The 19470-nt window shown below is 38.0% G+C and overlaps 1 protein-coding gene across 1 annotated transcript in view; it reads left to right on the plus strand.

Annotated features, from left to right (window-relative positions):
• The first annotated feature begins 633 nt into the window (after window positions 1-633).
• The window catches only part of Glyatl2 (glycine-N-acyltransferase-like 2), a 32989-nt gene continuing 14152 nt past the window's right edge, over window positions 634-19470 (plus strand). Inside the window, exon 1 of the mRNA NM_134330.2 lies at window positions 634-664. The gene's annotated coding sequence lies outside the window, so the exon portion shown is untranslated. The remainder of the gene's footprint in view (window positions 665-19470) is intronic.

Here is a 19470-nt window from a genome sequence, read left to right on the forward strand (position 1 = left end):
ACTGTTTATCCGGTCTGTTTCCTTCAGGGTCCGGCGGTGTCTCTGGCAGGGGTCCTGCCGCTCCTGGGCCCTCCCCCACGGGAGCCCAGAGGCCTTATACGGTTTCCTCTTTGGCCAGGGATGTGGGCAGGGGTGAGCAGTGTTGGTGGTCTCTTCCGCTCTGCAGCCTCAGGAGTGCCCACCTGACCAGGCGGTTGGGTCTCTCTCTCACAGGGTCTGGAACTAATTTTTACAGAGCTAATTGCATCCAATATCTCTGGCTTCTGTCTTGGTAGTGCAGCAGACAATTAGAAAGGGAGGAATGAGCAAATCTACATTTTCTAAACAATCACATATCTTTCTAGACCTTGTCTGTTGTTTTCCTGTGGGCCTAAAAAATAATGTAAGCAGAGCTGAGAGGGCACACACAATCTGACTCTCAAATGTGCACTGTCATCTTTCTGGGCAACACATACATGGGAAGTACCTGGATACTTCTGACTCTCAAGGTAGTCAACATTTTGTTTTCCTATTTTCTAGTAAAAGAGCAAGGTTCAGAGTGCATCCCAAGTCTAGAGATTTCTGTAAAACATTTACCAAAACACTGCACTTACTGCTGTTCAAGGAAGATACACTGCTTATTATTTGTTCTGAGGAAGCTCTCTGTGTGGATACAGATTTATAGGTAAGCATTGATCACAGAAGAATGCTGATTCCCTGTTCTTACCCTCATATGAGGTGGGAAAAATCAAACAGTGTTGGTCTTAGATAGGAAGCAGTGATCTTTTTTTGTGGGTGCCTGTACCACACAAAAGGGAGTTAATTCAACTTGAGAAGCTTGCACGCCTACGAATGTGTACCATGGGGAAATTTTTTTTCATTTGGAGATTATAGTTTATTTACAGTATTTCTCACTTTCCTTTCCTCCCTCTGAAGCTTACGTATACTCCTCCATGCTTTTTCAAATTCATAGCCTCTTCTTAAACTAATTGATAATATATATATATGTATGTATGTATGTATGTATGTATGTATGTATGTATAAAACCTGTTCCATCTGTAAAATGCTACCTATGTTTATGTTTTTAGGGCTGACGATTTGACACAGAGCAACCAACTGGTGTGCTCCTCCCAGGAAAAAGCAAACTCTTTCCTTCCTTCATTGCCTATAATTCTTGATGCAATTTTGAGGCCACGTGGGCTTTTCTTCATCCAGTCTTGTGTGTTGATTGGTGTAAAATTTTTTGAAAGAACTATGGCAAGTTTCCATTTCAAACAAAGACGCACTATGGAGAGATTGTGAAAGATGGCTAGTATGTTTGGTTAGCAATATTTGCAAAGAAACATGCTGTTCTAGCCAACATTTATTTATTTAGCAACTATGGTTCAGGGATGCTGGGCAGATGATAATTTCTTTAGCAGGCAGCTCTTTCATTAGATAAATACTTAACAGGAGAGTGAAAAGTTTAATACATATCTGAGATGGAATATGCCGAAAAATATGAAGATGAATATAAAGTGGTTTCAGTGTTAGCTGAAATGTTCTTTAAGAAAGGTAACTTAGGGATTTGTCTTTAAGAAAGGTAACTTAGGGATTTGATCTAACATATTGATTCCATTTTAATTCATCTTTTTATATTCTTCCATATTCTAATGCATACTTCATATTAGATGTGCATAAAATCATAATTATCAATTTCAATCAAAGTCCTCATACTACTTTTTAATTTCATGCTTTATCATTTTAATTTAGTAATTTTTCACTCCTACATATGCATCATGGTTTTTGTGTAATAGTTCCATAGATCACTGACAGATTGTGAGCTTATACTAACATAATATCATCACAGTTTGGATACAATCATTGCATATTTTTTCTTTTATTCCTTGATATTATTTCTATGACAACTATTTTTTAGATTTGCTTTCTCTCGATTATTTTAACTGGATATATTTTCAATAATGTGAAAAGTCAGTCTGAAAATCCTAAAAGCCATAGCAGATTGATCTAGGACAATGCTAAGACTTAGTCATTTAACCTTTCTGGGTTTCAATCTGCACCACTAACTGGACATCGTGCTTTTATGGCTGCTGCCATTGCATTTGCTCATTTGTTTGTTTGTATTAGTAATTGTTTTTTCCTTTAATTGGATATTTTTATTTACATTTCAAAGATTATTCCCTTTCCCAGGTTCCCTGACATATGTCCCCTAAACCATTCCCCTCCCATTCTTCTATAAGGGTGTTCCCCTCCCTGTCTACCCCCACTTACCACCACCACCCCCCAGACAATTCCCTACACTGGAGATCCAACCTTGGGAGAACCAAGGACTTCTCCTTCCATTGGTGCCCATCAAGGCCATACATATGCAGCTGGAGCCATGTGTCACTCCATGTATACATTTTGGGTAGTGCGTTAATCCCTAAGAGCTCTGGTTGGTTGGTATTGTGGCTCTTATGGGGTTGCAAGCCCCATCAGCTCTTTCAATCCTTTCTCTAATTCCTCCAACTAGGGTCTAATTCAGTTCAGTAGTTTGCTGCTAGCATATGCCTCTGTATTTGACATGGTCTGGCCATGGTATCTAGACACACTGAAGCAGTAGTAGCCATTGACTCTATCCGGGCACACATTGTATTAGGGGCTAGAAACACACTCGTTGTGATCTGTCTCACAGATTGGTTCTCTATTTGTAGGTGAATATTCTGAATCCGTGTTCAGAATAGATTTGAATCCCAGAGCATTTATAGCCCAGAGCAAGTATACTTTTTCCTAAATGTTTTGCTTTTAATTTGTTATTTTGACTCTTCTACATGAATTTTATAATACTCTGGTTTCTCTTGATTTGGGGGTAATGCTATTTTTTTGAAATTTTATTTTTTATTATATTTCTTTATTTACATTTCAAATGTTATTCCCTTTCCCAATTTCCTGTCTATAAGCCCCCGTCCCCTCCCCTTCCCCAATACGGGTGCTTCCCCCCCATCCACCCCACTTACCGTCCCCCTCCAACATTCCCCTGCACTGGGGGTCCAACCATGGCAGGACCAAGGACTTCCCCTTCCACAGGTGCCCAAACAGGGCTATTCTCTGTTATATATGCTTTTGAAGCCCTGGGTCAGTCCATGTATAGTCTTTGGGTAGTGGTTTAGTCCCTGGAAGCTCTGGTTGGTTGGCATTGTTGCTCTTATGGGGTTGCAAGTCCCTTCAGCTCTTTTAGTCCTTCCTCTAATTTCCCCCAAAGGGAGCCCTGTTCTTAGCTCAGTGGTTTGCATTGACCTCTAGATTTGACAAGCTTTGGATGTGTCTCTCAGGAGACATCTATATCAGGTTCCTTTTAGCATGCACTTCTTAGCTTCATCAATCTTAACTAGTTTTGGTGCCTGTATATATATGAGTCACATGTAGGGCAGGGTCTGAATGGCCATTCCTTCAGTCCCTTCTCCAAACTTTGCTTCCATATCTCCTCCTATGTATATTTTCATTCCCCCTTTTAAGAAGGACTGAAGGATCTGCACTTTGGTCATCCTTCTTGAGCTTCAAGTGGTCTGTGGATTGTGTCTTGGGTAATTTGAGCTTTTGGGCTAATATCCACTTATCAGTGAGAGAATAATTTGTGTGTTTTTCTGTGATTGAGTTACCTCACTCTGGATGACATTTTCTAGTTCAAACATTTTGCCTATGAATTTCATGAAGTCATTGTTTTTGATAGCTGAGAAGTACTCCACTGTGTAAATGTACTACATTTCTGTACCCTTTCCTCTGTTGAAGGACATCTGGGTTCTTTCCAGCTTCTGGCTATTATAAATAATGTGGCAATGAACATAGTGGAGCATATGTCTTTGGTGTATGTTGGAGCATCATTTGGGTATATGCTGGGTCCTCAGGTAGTCCAATGTCCAATTTTCTGAGGAACCTTCAGACTGATTTCCAGAGAGGTTGTACCAGTTAGCAATCCCACGAACAATGGAGGAGTGTTCCTCTTTCTCCACATCCACGCCAGCATCTGTTGTTACTTGAGTTTTTGAACTTAGCCATTATGACTGATGTGAGGTAGAATCTCAGAATTGTTTTTATTTGCATTTCCCTGAGGACTAAGGAGGTTGAGCGTTTCTTTAGATACTTCTCGGTCATTCAATATTACTCAGCTGAGAATTCTTTGGTTAGCTCTCTACTCTATTTTTAATAGGGATATTAAGCTATCTGGAGTCTAACTTCTTGAGTTCTTTGTATATTTTGCATATTAGCCTTGTATCAGATATGGGATTTGTAAAGATCTTCCAGTCTGTTGGTTGCTGTTTTGTCCTAATGACAGTGTCCATTGCCTTACAGAAGCTTTGCAGTTTTATGAGGTGGATTTGTCAATTCTTGATCTTAAAGCTTAAGTCAATGGTGTTTTATTCAGGAAAATTTCCCCAGTGCCCATGTGTTCAAGGCTCTTCTCCACTTTTTCTTCTATTAGTTTGAGTGTATATGGTTTTATGTGGAAGTTCTTGATCTGCTTGGACTTAACCTTTGTACAGGGCAATAAGAATGAATGAATTTGCATTCTTCTACATGCTCATCTCCAGTTGAACCAGCACTATTTGTTGAAAATGCTATCTTTTTTCCATTGGATGGTTTTAGCTTTTCTGTCAAAGATCAAGTGACTATAGGTGTGTGGCTTCATTTCTGGATCGTCAATTCTATTCAACTGACCTACCTGCCTGTATCTGTACCAATACCATACAGTTTTTTGCATGATATTGCTCTGTAATACTGTGTGAAGTCAGGGATGGTGGTTCTCCCAGAAGTTCTGTAATTGTTGAGGATAGTTTTCACTATCCTGGGTATTTTGTTATTCCAAATGAATTTGCTAATTACTTTTTCTAACTCTACGAAGAACTGAGTTGGAATTTTGATGGAAATTTCGCTGAACCTGTAGTCTGCTTTTAGCAAGATGGTCATTTTTACTACATTAATCATGCCAATCCATAAGCATGGGAGGCCTTTCCATCTTCTGGCATTTTCTTCAACTTCTTTCTTCAGAGAATTGAAGTTCTTGTCATACAGATCTTTCACTTGCCTGATTAGAGTCACACCAAGGCATATTATATTATATTATTTGGGACTATTGTGAAGGCGTCATTCCCCTAATTTCTTTCTCAGCCTGTTTATCCTTTGAATAGAGGATGTCTATGGATTTGTTTGAGTTAATTTTATACCCAGCCATTTTCCTGAAGTTTTTTTATCGGGCTTAGTAGTTCTCTGGTGCAACTTTTAGATCACTTAAGTATACTGTCATATATCTGCAAATAGTGATGTTTTGACTTTGTTCCTTTACAATTTGTATCCCTTTGACCTCCTTTTGTAGTCTGATTGCTCTGGCTAGGACTTCAAGTACTATATTGAATACGTAGGGAGAGAGTGTGCAGCCTTGTCTAGTCCATGATTTCATTGGAATTGCTTCAAGTTTCTCTCCATTTAGTTTAATGTTAGCTACTGGTTTGCTGTATATTGCTTTTAATATGTTTAGGAATAGGCCTTGAATTCCTGCTCTTTCCAGGACTTTTATCATGAAAGGGTGTTGAATTTTTTTCAAATGCTTCCTCAGAATGTAATGAAATGATCATGTGGTTTTTTTTCTTTGAGTTTGTTTATATAGTGAATTACTTTGATGGATTTCTGTATATTGAACCATCCATGCATTCCTGGGATGAAACCTACTTGATCATGGTGGATGATCATTTTGGTGTGTTCTTGGATTCAGTTTGCAAGAATTTTATTGCATATTTCTGTGTCAGTATTCATAATGGAAATTAGTCTGAAGTTCTCTTTCTTTGTTGGGTCTTTGTGTGGTTTAGGTATAAGCATAATTGTGGCTTTGTAGAAGGAATTAGGTAATTCTCTGTTTTTATTTTGTGGAGTAGTTTGGACAGTATTGGTATGAGGTCTTCTATGAAGGTTTGATAGAATTCTGAACTAAACCCATCTGGTTCTGGGCACTTTTGGGTTGGGAGACTTTCGATAATGGCTTCTGTATCTTTAGGAACTTTGGGTTTATTTAGATGGTTTATCTGCTCCTGATTTAACTTTGTTACCTGGTATCTGTCTAGGAAATTGTCCATTTCCTCCATATTTTCCAGTTTTGTTGAATATAGGCTTTTGTAGTAGGATCTAGTGATCTTTTTTAATTTCCTCAGATTCTTTTGTTATGTCTCCATTTTCATTTCTGATTTTGTTAATTTGGATATACTCTATGTCAGCTCTGGTTAGTCTAGCTAAGGGTTTATCTAGGCTGTTGATTTTTTCAAACAACCAGTTCCTGGTTTTGTTGATTCTTTTATAGCCCTTTTTGTTTCTTGGTTGATTTCAGCCTTGAATTTGATTATTTTCTGCCTTCTACTCCTCATGGGTTTATTTATTTCTTTTTGTTCTAGAGCTTTTAGGTGTGTTGTCAAGCAGGTGACATATGCTCTTTCCTGTTTCTTTCTGCAGGCACTCAGACCTATGAGTTTTCCTCTTAGCACAGCTTTCACTGTGTCCCATAACTTTGGGGATGTTGTACCTTCATTTTCATTAAATTCTAAGAAGTCTTTAATTTCTTTCTTTATTTCTTCCTTGACCAAGTTGTCATTGAGGAGAGTGTTGTTCAACTTCCATGTATATGTGGGCTTTCTATCATTATTGTTATTGAAGACCAGCCTTAGTCTGAAAGTAGGCATGGAATGATTTCAATCTTCTTGCATGTGTTGAGGCCTATTTTGTGACTGATTATATGGTCAATTGTGGAGAAGGTAACATGAGGTCCTGAGAAGAAGGTATATCCTTTTATTTCAGGATAAAATGTTCTATAAATATCTGTTAAGTCCATTTGGTTCATAACTTCTGTTAATTTCTCTGTGTCTCTGTTTAGTTTCTGTGTCCATGATCTGCTCACTCATGAGAGTGGGGTGTTGAAATCTCCCACTATTATTCTGTGAGGTACCATATGTACTTTGAGCTTTAGTAAGGTTTGTTTTATGAATGTAGGTATCCTTGCATTTTGAGCATAGATATTTAGGATTGAGAGTTCATCTTGGTGGATTTTTCCTTTGATGAATATGAAGTGTCCTTCACTATCTTTTTTATGACTTTTGGCTGAAAGTCTATTTTATATGGTATTAGAATGGCTAGTCCAGCTTGTTTCTTTGGACCATTTGCTTGGAAAACTGTTTTCCAGCCTTTTACTCTGAGGTAGTGTCTGTCTTTGTCTCTGAGGTGTGTGTCCTCTATGCAGCAAAAATGCTGAGTCTTTTTTATGTATCCAGTCTCTTATTCTATGTCTTTGTATTAGAGTTCACTGATGTTAAGAGATATTAACTAATAATGACTGTTGCTTCCTGTTATTTTCATTGATAGAGGTGGAATTATGTTTGTGTGTCCCTCTTCTTTTGGTTCCATTGCAAGGAGATTACTTTTCTTGCTTTTTCTAGGGTGTTAGTTTCCTTCTTATGTTGGAGTTTTCCATCTATTATCCTTTCTAGGGCTAGATTTGTAGAACGATATTGTGTAAGTTTAGTTTTGTCATGGAATGTCTTGGTTTCTCCGTTTATGTTAATTGAGTTTTACTGGACATCGTAGCCTGGGCTGGCATTTGTGTTCTCTCAGGGTCTGTATGACATCTGTCCAGGATCTTTTGGCTTTTATAGTCTTTGGTGAGAAGTCTGCTGTAATTCTGATAGGTCTGCCTTTATATGTTACTTGACATTTTTCCCTTACTACTTTTAATATTCTTTCTGTGCTTTTTGCATTTGGTGTTTTTACTATTATGTGACAGGAGGAATTTCTTTTCTTGCCCAATCTATTTGTACTTCTGTAAGCTTCTTTTATGTTTATGGGCATCTCTTTCTTTAGATTAAGGAAGTTTTCTTCTATAATTTTATTGAAGGTATTTCCTGGCCCTTTAAGTTGGGAGTCTCACTCTCTTCTATACATCTTATTTTTCTATACCTCTTTGATCTTATTGTGTCCTTATTTTTCTGGATTTTCTGGGCTGGGAGCTTTTTGCATTTTACATTTTCTTTGATGGTTTTGTCAATGTTTTCTATAGTATCTTCTGCCCCTGAGAGTCCCTCTTCTATCTCTTTTATTCTGTTGGTGATGCTTGCATCTATGACTCCTGATCTCCTCCCTAGATTTTCTATCTCCAGGGTTGTCTCCCTTAGTGCTTTCTTTCTTGTTTATATTTCCATTTTAAAAATCTGGGTGGTTTCAGAGCCTGCCCCACATGTGGCCCATACATATACAGCCACCAAACTAGATAAGATGGATGAAGCAAAGAAGTGCAAGCTGACATGAACCGGATGTAGATCTCTCATGAGAGACATACCCAGAATACAGCAAATACATAGGTGAATGCCAGCAGCAATCCACTGAACTGAGAATGGGACCCCTGTTGAAGGAATCAGAGAAAGGACTGGAAGAGCTTCAAGGGGCTCGAGACCCATATGAACAACAATGCCAACCAACCAGAGCCTCCAGAGACTAAGCCACTACCCAAAGACTATACATGGACTGACCCTGGGCTCCAACCTCATAAGTAACAATGAATAGTCTAGTAAGAGCACCAGTGGAAGGGGAAGCCCTTGGTCCTGCCAAGACTGAACCCCCAGTGAATGTGATTGTTGGGGGGAGGGTGGTAATGGGGGGAGGATGGGGAGGGGAAGCCCATATTGAAGGGGAGGGGGAGGAGTTAAGGGGATGTTGGCCCGGAAACTGGGAAGGGGAATAACAATAAAAATTTAAATAAGAAATACTCAATTTAATAAAGATAAAAAAATCTGGATGGTTTTGTTCAAATCCTTCACCTGTTTCATTATGTTTTCCTGTAATTCTTTCAGAGATTTTTGTGTTTCCTCTTTAAGGGCTTCTACTTGTTTACTTGTATTGTCCTGTATTTCTTTAAGGGAGTTATTTATGTCCTTCTTAAAGTCCTCCATCATAATCATGAAATGTTGTTTTAATTCTAAATCTTGTTTTTCTGGTGTGTTTGGATATCCAGTATTTGCTTTGGTGTGTGAACTGGGCTCTGATGATGCCAAGTAGTCTTTGTTTCTGTTTCTTAGGTTCCTGTGCTTGCCTCTTGCCATTAGTTTGGCTCTGGTTTTAGCTTGTCTTGCTGTCTGTGACAGTGGCTTGACCCTCCTGAAGTCCTGTGTGTCAGCAGTCCTGTTTACCTGTTTTTTCTTTCATCGGTATCTGGGAACAGAGAGCTCTGCTATCAGGTGTGTCTGCACTCCTGGCGACTCAGCTCTAGGTGTAGGCAGAAACCCCAAGGGTCCTGCCCTGAATGCTCCTAGGTCCCTGTACCTAGTGGGCACAGATGGCACTAAGTGATTTATTCTTTGATCAGGAATGTGTAGAGAAATGTTTGTCTCCTCTGAGTTCTTAAGAATGTCTGCACTTTACCCCACAGGATTTGGGTGCAACGAACTGTGTGACTAGTTCAGTTCAGTTCAGGGAGCAGGCAGAAACCAGCAGGTTTGTGTCGTTGATTGTTTTTATATTCCTGTATCCAGAGGCACTACGCAGTTTGCTCTTGAGCCAAGGAGGTGGGCAGAAGTGGCAGTCCATCTTGGGTTCTCAGGATTGTCTGCTCTTCTGGGAATTCAGCTCTCTCCCCCATGGGATTTAGGCACACAGAGCTGTATGACAGGTTCAGTTCAGTTCTGGGTACACACTTTTGCTCATTTATTATGTGTGTGTCTCTGTGTGTGTGTGTGTGTGTGTGTGTTCACATTTGTGAAACACTCATGATATTCAGTTTGCAGGCATTACAACAGTGTGTATGATTTTGTGCAAAAACAAAATGCTTTTTGTGCTTGTGACAAACTAAAAAACACTTTTAAAGAAAAAGTCAGAATGCCTATAGAGATATTAGATTACTACTATTTTTGATATTCTCCAGGATATTAGAGTAAAAAAGTATTGCTACTATCATCTATTAGAGAACACAGATTCTGCTATATGGTCAACAGTATACATGAATGCCTCCAAAAACCAAATAATCATCTTGGACAAAATGTAAAAGAACTCAATTTATGTATCTCTGCTTTAAACTTACCAAGAAGTAAAATGAAAAGGCACACATTAACAATACCAGGAATGAAGTAGGGAATACTACACAGAGAATACAGACAACAAGAGAATGATAAGAAAATAGCTTTAACAATTTGTGCCATAAATTCAAGAACCTGGATAATGCTATGCATTCTTCTTGATACTCAGTAAGTACAATTTATTAAGTAAGAGAACAATCAGTTAACTTCAAAAGTTATGATTTAAAATTACCTCTTCAGTGAACACAAAGAAAACGGAGCAGAGAGATATAACAATGATTGCAAGTCAGCATGTCGTGATACACCCCTTTCTTCAGTTTCACATGCACACAAGAACAGTTTACAAAGGGAGTTTTGAATCCCATAATAAATTCCTCAGTACAGCAGAGAAAACATCACTTAAGTGACTATACCATCTACTTAATGAGGAAAAAATTTCCCACCTACACATCAAGTATGGGTTGATATCAAGTATAAAGTATTGCAAAAACTAAACACCCAAAATTCAAATCATCCAATCAGTAGGGAGCTAATGAGCCACTAGACAGATCTGAAAGGTTGGTGTCTAAGCAAAGGCAAATTAAAACTTCTTTGAGAGTCTATTTTACCCACTCAGAATGGGTCACCATCAAGAAAATAAATGGTAACAAATGTTGCAGAGTCTGTGGGGAAAGCAGGAACCCCTGCACTGCTGTTGGTGATGTAAACTGTAGAAGGTAGGGTGAAGTTACCTCAAAAATCATAAAAAGAAAACTGTTGTATAACACAGTTACACCATTCCTGCTTAGGTAAAAAAGGGAATTTACATCAACACCCCACAGAGATACTTGCACATTCATGTTTACTCATACATTATTTATAATAGAATACAAATACAAGGAATAGAGTCTTTACCTTCCTTAAGACGTCTTCCTCCCTTATTGTAGTTCTCCTTCCTTGGCCGTGTTAACACACATGCACACACACATGCACACTGTGTGTGTGTAGGTCATTACTCTAAAAGAGGACTATAAAAGAGAGACAAAGGCCATAAAGGAAATGATGGAACAGTGATAATGGCATGTCTATGCTGTAAAATCAGACATGGGAACATTGATAGAGGACAGGGATAAATATGAACAAAGTCTAATTATACACACACACACACACACACACACACACACACACACACACGTATGTGCAGATGATTTTATGGTATTCTGCCATTTCTCTGATGTTTCTCTCTATCTGCAATCTGATATTTAGTCTTTAATTTTCCTTGTTATGTACTTAATGAAATCATATATATGTATATATATGAAATATATATATTTTCATATATATGAAAGACTGTGGTAGTAAAACCCATTACTTGAATAGTAACAGTAATGAACATTATATTGAAAAATCGCCATGTGATCCTTTTTTCTTTCCATAATTTTTCATCATTTTACATCTTAATCGAAGCTCCTCTTACCTCTCCTCCCAGGCCCACTCTTACAAATCCCCCCATTACACCCTCCCCTTCTTAGAAAAGTAGAAGCCCTCCTTGGGTACCAACCCATCCTAGGACTTGCAGTCCCAGTAGGACTAAGCACATCCTCTCTCACTGAAGGCCAGCCAGGCAGTCCAGGTAGAGGAAGGGGATCCAATAGCAGGCAACAGAGGCAGAAACAGCCCCTGTTCCACTTGTTAGGGGAACCACATGAAGACCAAGCTGCACATCTACTACAAATATACAGGAGTCTAGGTCCAGCCCCTGCATGCTCTTTGGTTGGTGATTAAGTCTCTGTGAACTACCGTAGACCCAAGTTGGTTTACTCTATAGGTCTTCTTGTTGTATCCTTGACACCTTCAGCTTACTCAATTCTATTCCTTATTCTTCCACAAGACTTCCCAAGCCTGATGCTTGGCTATGGATCTCTGCAGCTATTTCCATCTGCTGCTGGATCAAGCCTCTCAGGAGGCAGTTATGATAGGTTCGTGTCTGCAAGCATAGCATAATGTGATTAATAGTGTCGGGGTTGGCTTTCTCATGCATGGGTCTCAAGCTAGACCAGTCATTGATTAGCTATTCCCTCAGTCTCTCCATCTTAATCCCTGCACAACTTGTGAGTCGGTTGATGTATCCTTTCATTCACTGGAAGCCCTGCCTGACTACAGGAGGTGGCCACTTCAGTCTCTATATCCCCCACTGGTAGGATTCTCAACTAGGATCAGCCCCATAGTGTCATCATAGCCAACCTCATCCCAGGTCTCCAGCTAGTTCCAAAGATGTCCCCCACACCAACTTGCATTCTCACTCCGGGCCCTCGGCCCCTGACACACACCTGATTGCCATCGTCATACCTGTCCTTTATCCCCCTCTGCCACTCAATCCCCCTACTCCATCTACATCCAATGACACTTGCTCATCTATGTTTATAGTAACTTTAATCGTAACAGCCAGAAACTAGAAACAACCTAGGTGTCCCTCACTGAAGAGTGGATAAAGAAAATGTGTTCCATCTATATAGTGGAATACTAGTCAGCTAATAAAAACAAAGACATCATTAAATTTGTCTGCAAATGCATGGAACTTGAAAATATCATCCTGACTGAGGTAACCCAGACCGAAAAGGAAAAGCATGGTGCATACTCCCTTGTAAGTAGACATCAGCCCTGAAGTATAGGAAACCATGCTACAGTCCACAGACACAGAGGAATGGGGAATGAGGGGGTCTCAAGGGAAGATGTGTGAACCTCACTCAGAAAAGGAAACAAAATAGCATGTGCTTTTGAGCTTACTGAGAGATGGCTATGAAATCAGACTTGGTATCCTCTCTTCAGATTCATGCATGTCTGCCTTTAATTGTTTTCCAAGACTCTTTATTCAGGGATGGAATGGGATGGCCTCCCTAACTCTGTGATGGGGAAGGAGCCAAACAATAAAAGAGCCCTGGAGTGAAAACACTGTGTTCTTGAGAACAGATGAACAGACAGAACATTATTTCCAACAGAGGTTATTATTTGTTTTTCCTATAACACAAATTTGCCTACAATGGTAAGGGAAAACCAGAAGTGGGGTTGGACCTTTTCCGTCGGACTCTTATAGCTGGGAACTCCCAGCTGACTGCCCTAGCTTTCCTAGTTGATTTCTGCTGGATGATGTGACCATATGATTTGATGGTATTCTGCCATTTCGCTGATGTTTCTCTCTATCTGCAATCTGATATTTAGTCTTTAATTTTCCTTGTTATGTACTTAATGAAATCATTGATTTCTTTCATTGAGTCTGTATGTTCCTCACTGGTAAGATATATTATGGATGTTATCAGTAATTTAGATTGTACAAAACAATACCTTAAAACTTAATTGAAAAAAGTAAGAGAGAAACACACACAAAGAGAAAGAGAAAACAGAGGGGAAAGAAGGGGACACACACACACACAGAGATAGAGAGAGAGAGAGAGAGAGAGAGAGAGAGAGAGAGAGAGGCTCCAAGCTTGTAAAAGGAAGAAATAGAACAAAATTAATAAAATAAACAGCAGAAAAGAAATTGAAACTGTTCTTAAAACCTTAATAATCTCAAAATTGAAAACCATACACTAAATATATATTAACCTCTGTACAGTCATACATCCTCAGCATTTATTTTAGTTTATGCATGTGAATGTTTTCCCTGGTTTTATATATATATATATATATATATATATATATATATATATATATATATATATATGTGTGTGTGTTTGTGTGTGAAGCACATGTGTACAACAATCACAGAAGCCATTGTGTACCTAAAAGTTCTAGAAAACAGGAGGAAAACACTAAAAAGTATAGACAAGAAGAAATAAACTCAGCTGTAAAATCAATGACATGTAAACAGCAACAAAATACAAAGAATCAATGAAATAAAGACCTGCTTCCTTGAGAACACCAACAATATTGACAAACCCTTAATCAAATTAACTAAAATGTTGAGATATAAGATCAAAATTGATAAAATTGGAAATGAAAGAGAGGATATTACAAGACCCTGAAGAAATTCTGAGAATCAAAGACTTTAAATATCTGTATTCTATTAAACTGGAAAATCAAAAAGAAATGGAGGAATTTCTTGATATATATGGACTAACAAAGTTAAATCTAGATTAAATAAGCAAATTACACAAACCCTTGACCTCTGATGAAATAGAATCATTAATTTAAAATATGTTCCCAGGTAGAAAGCCTAGGGCAAGATAGATTCAACACAGAATTCTACCAGAACTACAAAGAATAAGTAATGCCAATATTCCTTTAATTTATTTGAAAATTAGAAACAAGAAATATTTACTAATTATTTTGTATGAAAACTATGCCCAGATACTAAAACTCCACAAAGTTTCAACACAAAATGAAATTATGGACCAATATCACTTAGGAACTTACATACAAAAATTCTCAATGAAATATTTGCAAACTGAATCCAAGAACACAACAAAAAAAGATTACCCACAATGATGAGGTAGGCTTCATCCAAGAGATATAGGGATGGTTCAACATATATAAACTGATAAATCAATCCTCCATATAAACAAACTGAAAGACATGAATCACATGATCATCTCATTACATGCAGAAAGTCATTTGACAAAATCCAACATATCTTCATGATAAAAGTCCTGGATATATCAGGCTTACAAGGGACATACTACAGCATAAAAAAGAATATTTATGGGCTGAAGAGATGGCTCAGCGGTTAAGAGCACCCGACTACTCTTTCAGAGGTTCTGAGTTCAATTCCCAGCAACCACATGGTGGCTCACAACCATCTGTAAAGAGATCCGATGCCCTCTTCTGGTGTCTGAAGACAGCTACAGTGTACTTATATATAATAAATGAATAAATCTTAAAAAAAGAATATTTACAGTGAACCCAGAGTCAATATCAACCTAAACAGAGAAATACTCAAAGCATTCAACTAAAATCAGGAACAAACAAGGCTGCCTTCTCTCTCCATATCTATTTATTATAGTACTTGAAATTTTAGCTAGAGCAACAAGACAAGTGAAGGAGATGAAGAAGGTACATGCTAGAAAGATGTATAAAAGATCCTTAAAATTCCACCAGAGAATTTTTACAGCTGATAAACACATTCAACAAAATAGTAGGATACAAAGTTATCACATAAAACCCAGCATCCCTCCTATATACAAACTAAAAATGTACTGAGAAAGAAGTCATGGAAGCAATTCAAAAATATCTTGGGTTAACTCTAATCAAGCAAATGAAATATCTATATAATAAAGTCTTTAAGACATTGAAGAAAGAAATTGAAGAAGACACTGAAGAAAAGGTACATAAAAAAAATCTCCCATGCTCATGGATCAATAGAATTAATACTGTAAAAACTGCCATCCTAACAAAAGCAATTTACAGACTCAAAGCAATCCCCATCAAATTCTCAACACAGTTCTTTGCAGAAATAGAGAGACAAGTTTCAGCTTCATATGAAAACAGAAAAGAAACAGCATGACTAAAACAATACTGAAAAATGGAACAACTTCTGGAGGTATCATCATCCCTGATCTCAAATTGTACTATAAAAGTATAGTAAACAAAAACAAGCAAACAAAACCCCAAAGCATTGGCATAAAAGCAGACATAAACAATGGAATTGAATTGAAAACCTGGAAATAAGTACACAGAGATAGATAGATAGATAGATAGATAGATAGATAGATAGATAGATAGATAGATAGATAGATAGAGATATAGAGATATAGAGATATAGAGATATAGAGATATAGAGATATAGAGATATAGAGATATAGAGATATAGAGATATAGAGATATAGAGATATAGAGATAGATAAAGATATATAGATATATATTCTTCTCTCATACAATACATCCCAAACACAGTTTCCTCTCTCTTCACTCCTCCCAACTATACCACCTTCCTTCTCCCCCAGATCCACTCCTTTTCTGTTTCCCTTCAGAAAAGACTTGAACATGGCATAACAAGATACAAAAAGACGAGGTGCAAACCCTCATATCACAACTGCATGAGACAACTTAGGAGGAGGAAAAGGATCCCAAGAGCAGTTAAAAGAACCAGGGACACCAACACATGAACATGCATACTCACTGTTAGGAGTCCCACAAGAGCATAAAGCTAGATAATAATAAGATATATGCAGAGGCCATAGCACAGACCCAGGCTGTTTCTGTGGTTGCCACTTTAGCCTTTGTATGTCCCTATGATCCCTGCTTAATTATTCTGTGGGCATGTTCTTTTTATGGACACCTGATCCTTGACAAAAAAGCCAGAAATGCATACTATAGAAAAGAAAGCATCTTCAGCAAATGGTACTGGTCAGCCTAGATGGCTGCTTGTAAAAATGCAAATAGAACCATATTTATTACCCTGTGAAACACAAATTAAAAGACGTCAATGACTTCAGGATAAAACCAAAGACCCTGAGTCAGATAAAAGAGAAAGTAGGGACTAGTTTTTAATTCATTGGCATGGGAAAAGACTTTCTGAAAAGAATGATGACAGCACAGGCACTAAGAGCAATAATTAACAAATGAGACCTCATGAAACTGAAAATCTTTTGATGGGGAAGGACACCACTATCCATACGAGGTCACATGTTCCAGAATGATAAAAGACATTTACCAACTATAAATCTGATTTAAGTCAGTATCTAAAGTATATAAAGAACTAAGTTAATAGCACTATATAAAGACCTAAATGACAGACAGCACATGCTATTGAGGATATTGAAGAAGGAGAACATACAGTCATTGCTGGCATTCCTACACACTGGCACAGCCAGTATGGTAATCAATGTGGTAGGTAGTTCCTTAGAAACCTGGGAGTAGATCTACCATAAGATCCAGCTATACTTTCTTGATCATATACATAAAGCATTCTACATTCTACTACAGAGCCCTCTCTCATCCATGTTCAATGCTGTACTATTCATAATAGTCAGAAATTGGAACCAATCTAGATGTCCCTCAACAAAAGAATGGATAATGGAAATTTGACTCAGGTACACAATAGGTTATTATTAACCTATTAATTACCTTCAATTACATAATTATGGCTTGAATTATGTAATTTGAAGGTAAATAGATGAAGCTATAAAATATTATTGTGACTGAGGTAATTCAGAACCAAAAATATAAATACTGTGTTTTTGCATATGTGGGTTTTAGGCTTTTGAATGTCTACTACAATTTGAATAACCATAGAAATTAGGTAACTAGTAAGTGACAAGGGGAGAGGAAAGGATCACCCATAGAAGGGGAAATAAAATATAGTATTATGAAGAGCTACAGGGGAAGCTAGAATAGAAAGATTAAAGATGAAGATGATAGGAGAGAAGGGTAAAGGAAGGAGTATGAGAAGGCACTGCTACTACGAAGTGCTACTTGAAACACATGGAAAATTACTACTGTGGAAGCTTCCTAATATATATGTGAAATGATTCTAAATGGGGTGTCCAAATTATATGGGAGACAGGGCCCCAACTAGACATCATTAGATACCCAGTAAAACCTCCAGGTTCAGGAATGGATAACATCTTGAGTTATTGGCCAAAGGGGACCTATGTAACCCCCAAACATCACAGGCTGATGCTAAGGCCCTATTGCTGAGGCCAACACTTATGTCATTGGACAGAAAAATTTAGCTGGTGCCTAACTAGAAATTCCCTCTTTCCTGAATAGTGTCCATGATACCGAAAGATACTTTACACACTCTGGAAGAAAGAGATAATTACCAATAGCATCCAGCTATGAACACTGTGGCCTAAAACAGTGATGCACCTGAAAGATATACTTGTACAGTACTGGCCCAAGTACTATGGGAGTAACCAACCCCCTTTTAAAATTAAACTTAAGGCCCAATCCATGAGATGTAACCCATACCTGACACTCCTGTTGTGGCCATGAACCCAAGACGAGATATATCATGGTCTTAGGGAAAAACACAAAAGTATTATTCTGCTAAAAAAAAAAACAACAATAAAATGACTCCTAATAGCATACTGCTATACCCAGAGATCAGTACTTTCTTCAATCCACCTCAAAGGAAGTTCTTCTTGTAATAGATGGGAATTAACAGAGAAACTCACAGTTAGACAATGTTCTGAGATGAGAGATTTTGGACTTCTTAGTCACAAAAGGAATGTCTTCGCCAAATGCCTCCCTTCAACACTGAGGAAACCATGCAGAAGAGAAAGCAGGAAGATCATTTGAGCCAGAGGAAATGGATGACTCCCAGGAACAGGTATTGTTCAGACACAACAGGACTGAGGCATATGTGGACTTACAGAGATTAAGGCAGTACACCACGACTTGCAAAGATTCAAGCCAGGTGGGGTCTCAACACCAAGACAGAGAAGTGCAGTGAACATGAGGTCCAATCTCTAACCAAGGAACTATCTCTGTCTTAAAATGACACCCTCTGCCAAAGATAAAATCAGTCTTCTCTTAGGGAGCGGGTATATTAATCACACACCAAGTAAGTACCAGCCCAGGAGTAGCTGGCCAACACACCAAACTCAATTTTTTGTTTGTTTGCTTTGTAAACCTTTTGTTTCTTTTTGCTTTCTTTTGGCATTTTTTCCTTACTTGTCTTTTGCTCATTTTTTATTTATTCCTATTTTTGGTCCTTGTTTTATTTCATATTTGTTTCTTGGTTTTATTTTTGAGAGAAAGAGATAATATAAAGTTGTGTGAGGAGGGAATTGGGGAGAATCTTGGAGGATTTGTGGTAGGGGAAAAACAACAAATTACAATGGAAAAAATAATTTTTAATTAAAATAAGGAAGTGGACATTACTGGACCTGGAGTAACAGAAGATCAAGAGTTATCCTGCAGGTGCACTGAATTAACCCCATATTATATGCAGGAGCAACAAGTACTCATAATTGTCGAGAGTCATCTCTCTAACCCTACTAACTTAGCATTTTTTTCCTTTACAGGGGTTTCTCTGGGTAACCCTGTCCTGAAACTCACTCTGTAGACCAGGTTAGCCTTGAACTCAGAGGTCTGCCTGCCTTTGCCTCCCAAATGCTAAGATTAAAGCTATGTGCCATCTGGATGACCTTAGTATTTGAAAGGATACCTCTTCCTGACCTATTACTATTATTAGCAGCTATTATTTAGGTGCATTTCCATAGTGAGAAATCTATCTTTATCTCAAGAAGCACTTACCATTTTTAAAAATATTTTCACTTATTCTTTGAAATTTTGATACATATATACAATGATAGATATATACAATGTCTCCATTCCCTCCTACCTTCCTCAAATTCTCTGGGGACTAATACACCTGTGTCCCTTCTGACTTCATGTCCTCCTTTTAAATTATTATTACTAGACTCTTGAGTCCAATTAGCGCTGACCATGGGGGGCCATCCACTCTGGCATAGGCAGTGTCCACATATCCCA

Source organism: Rattus norvegicus, chromosome 1 (assembly GCF_036323735.1).
Source record: "Rattus norvegicus strain BN/NHsdMcwi chromosome 1, GRCr8, whole genome shotgun sequence".
Lineage (NCBI taxonomy): Eukaryota > Metazoa > Chordata > Mammalia > Rodentia > Muridae > Rattus > Rattus norvegicus.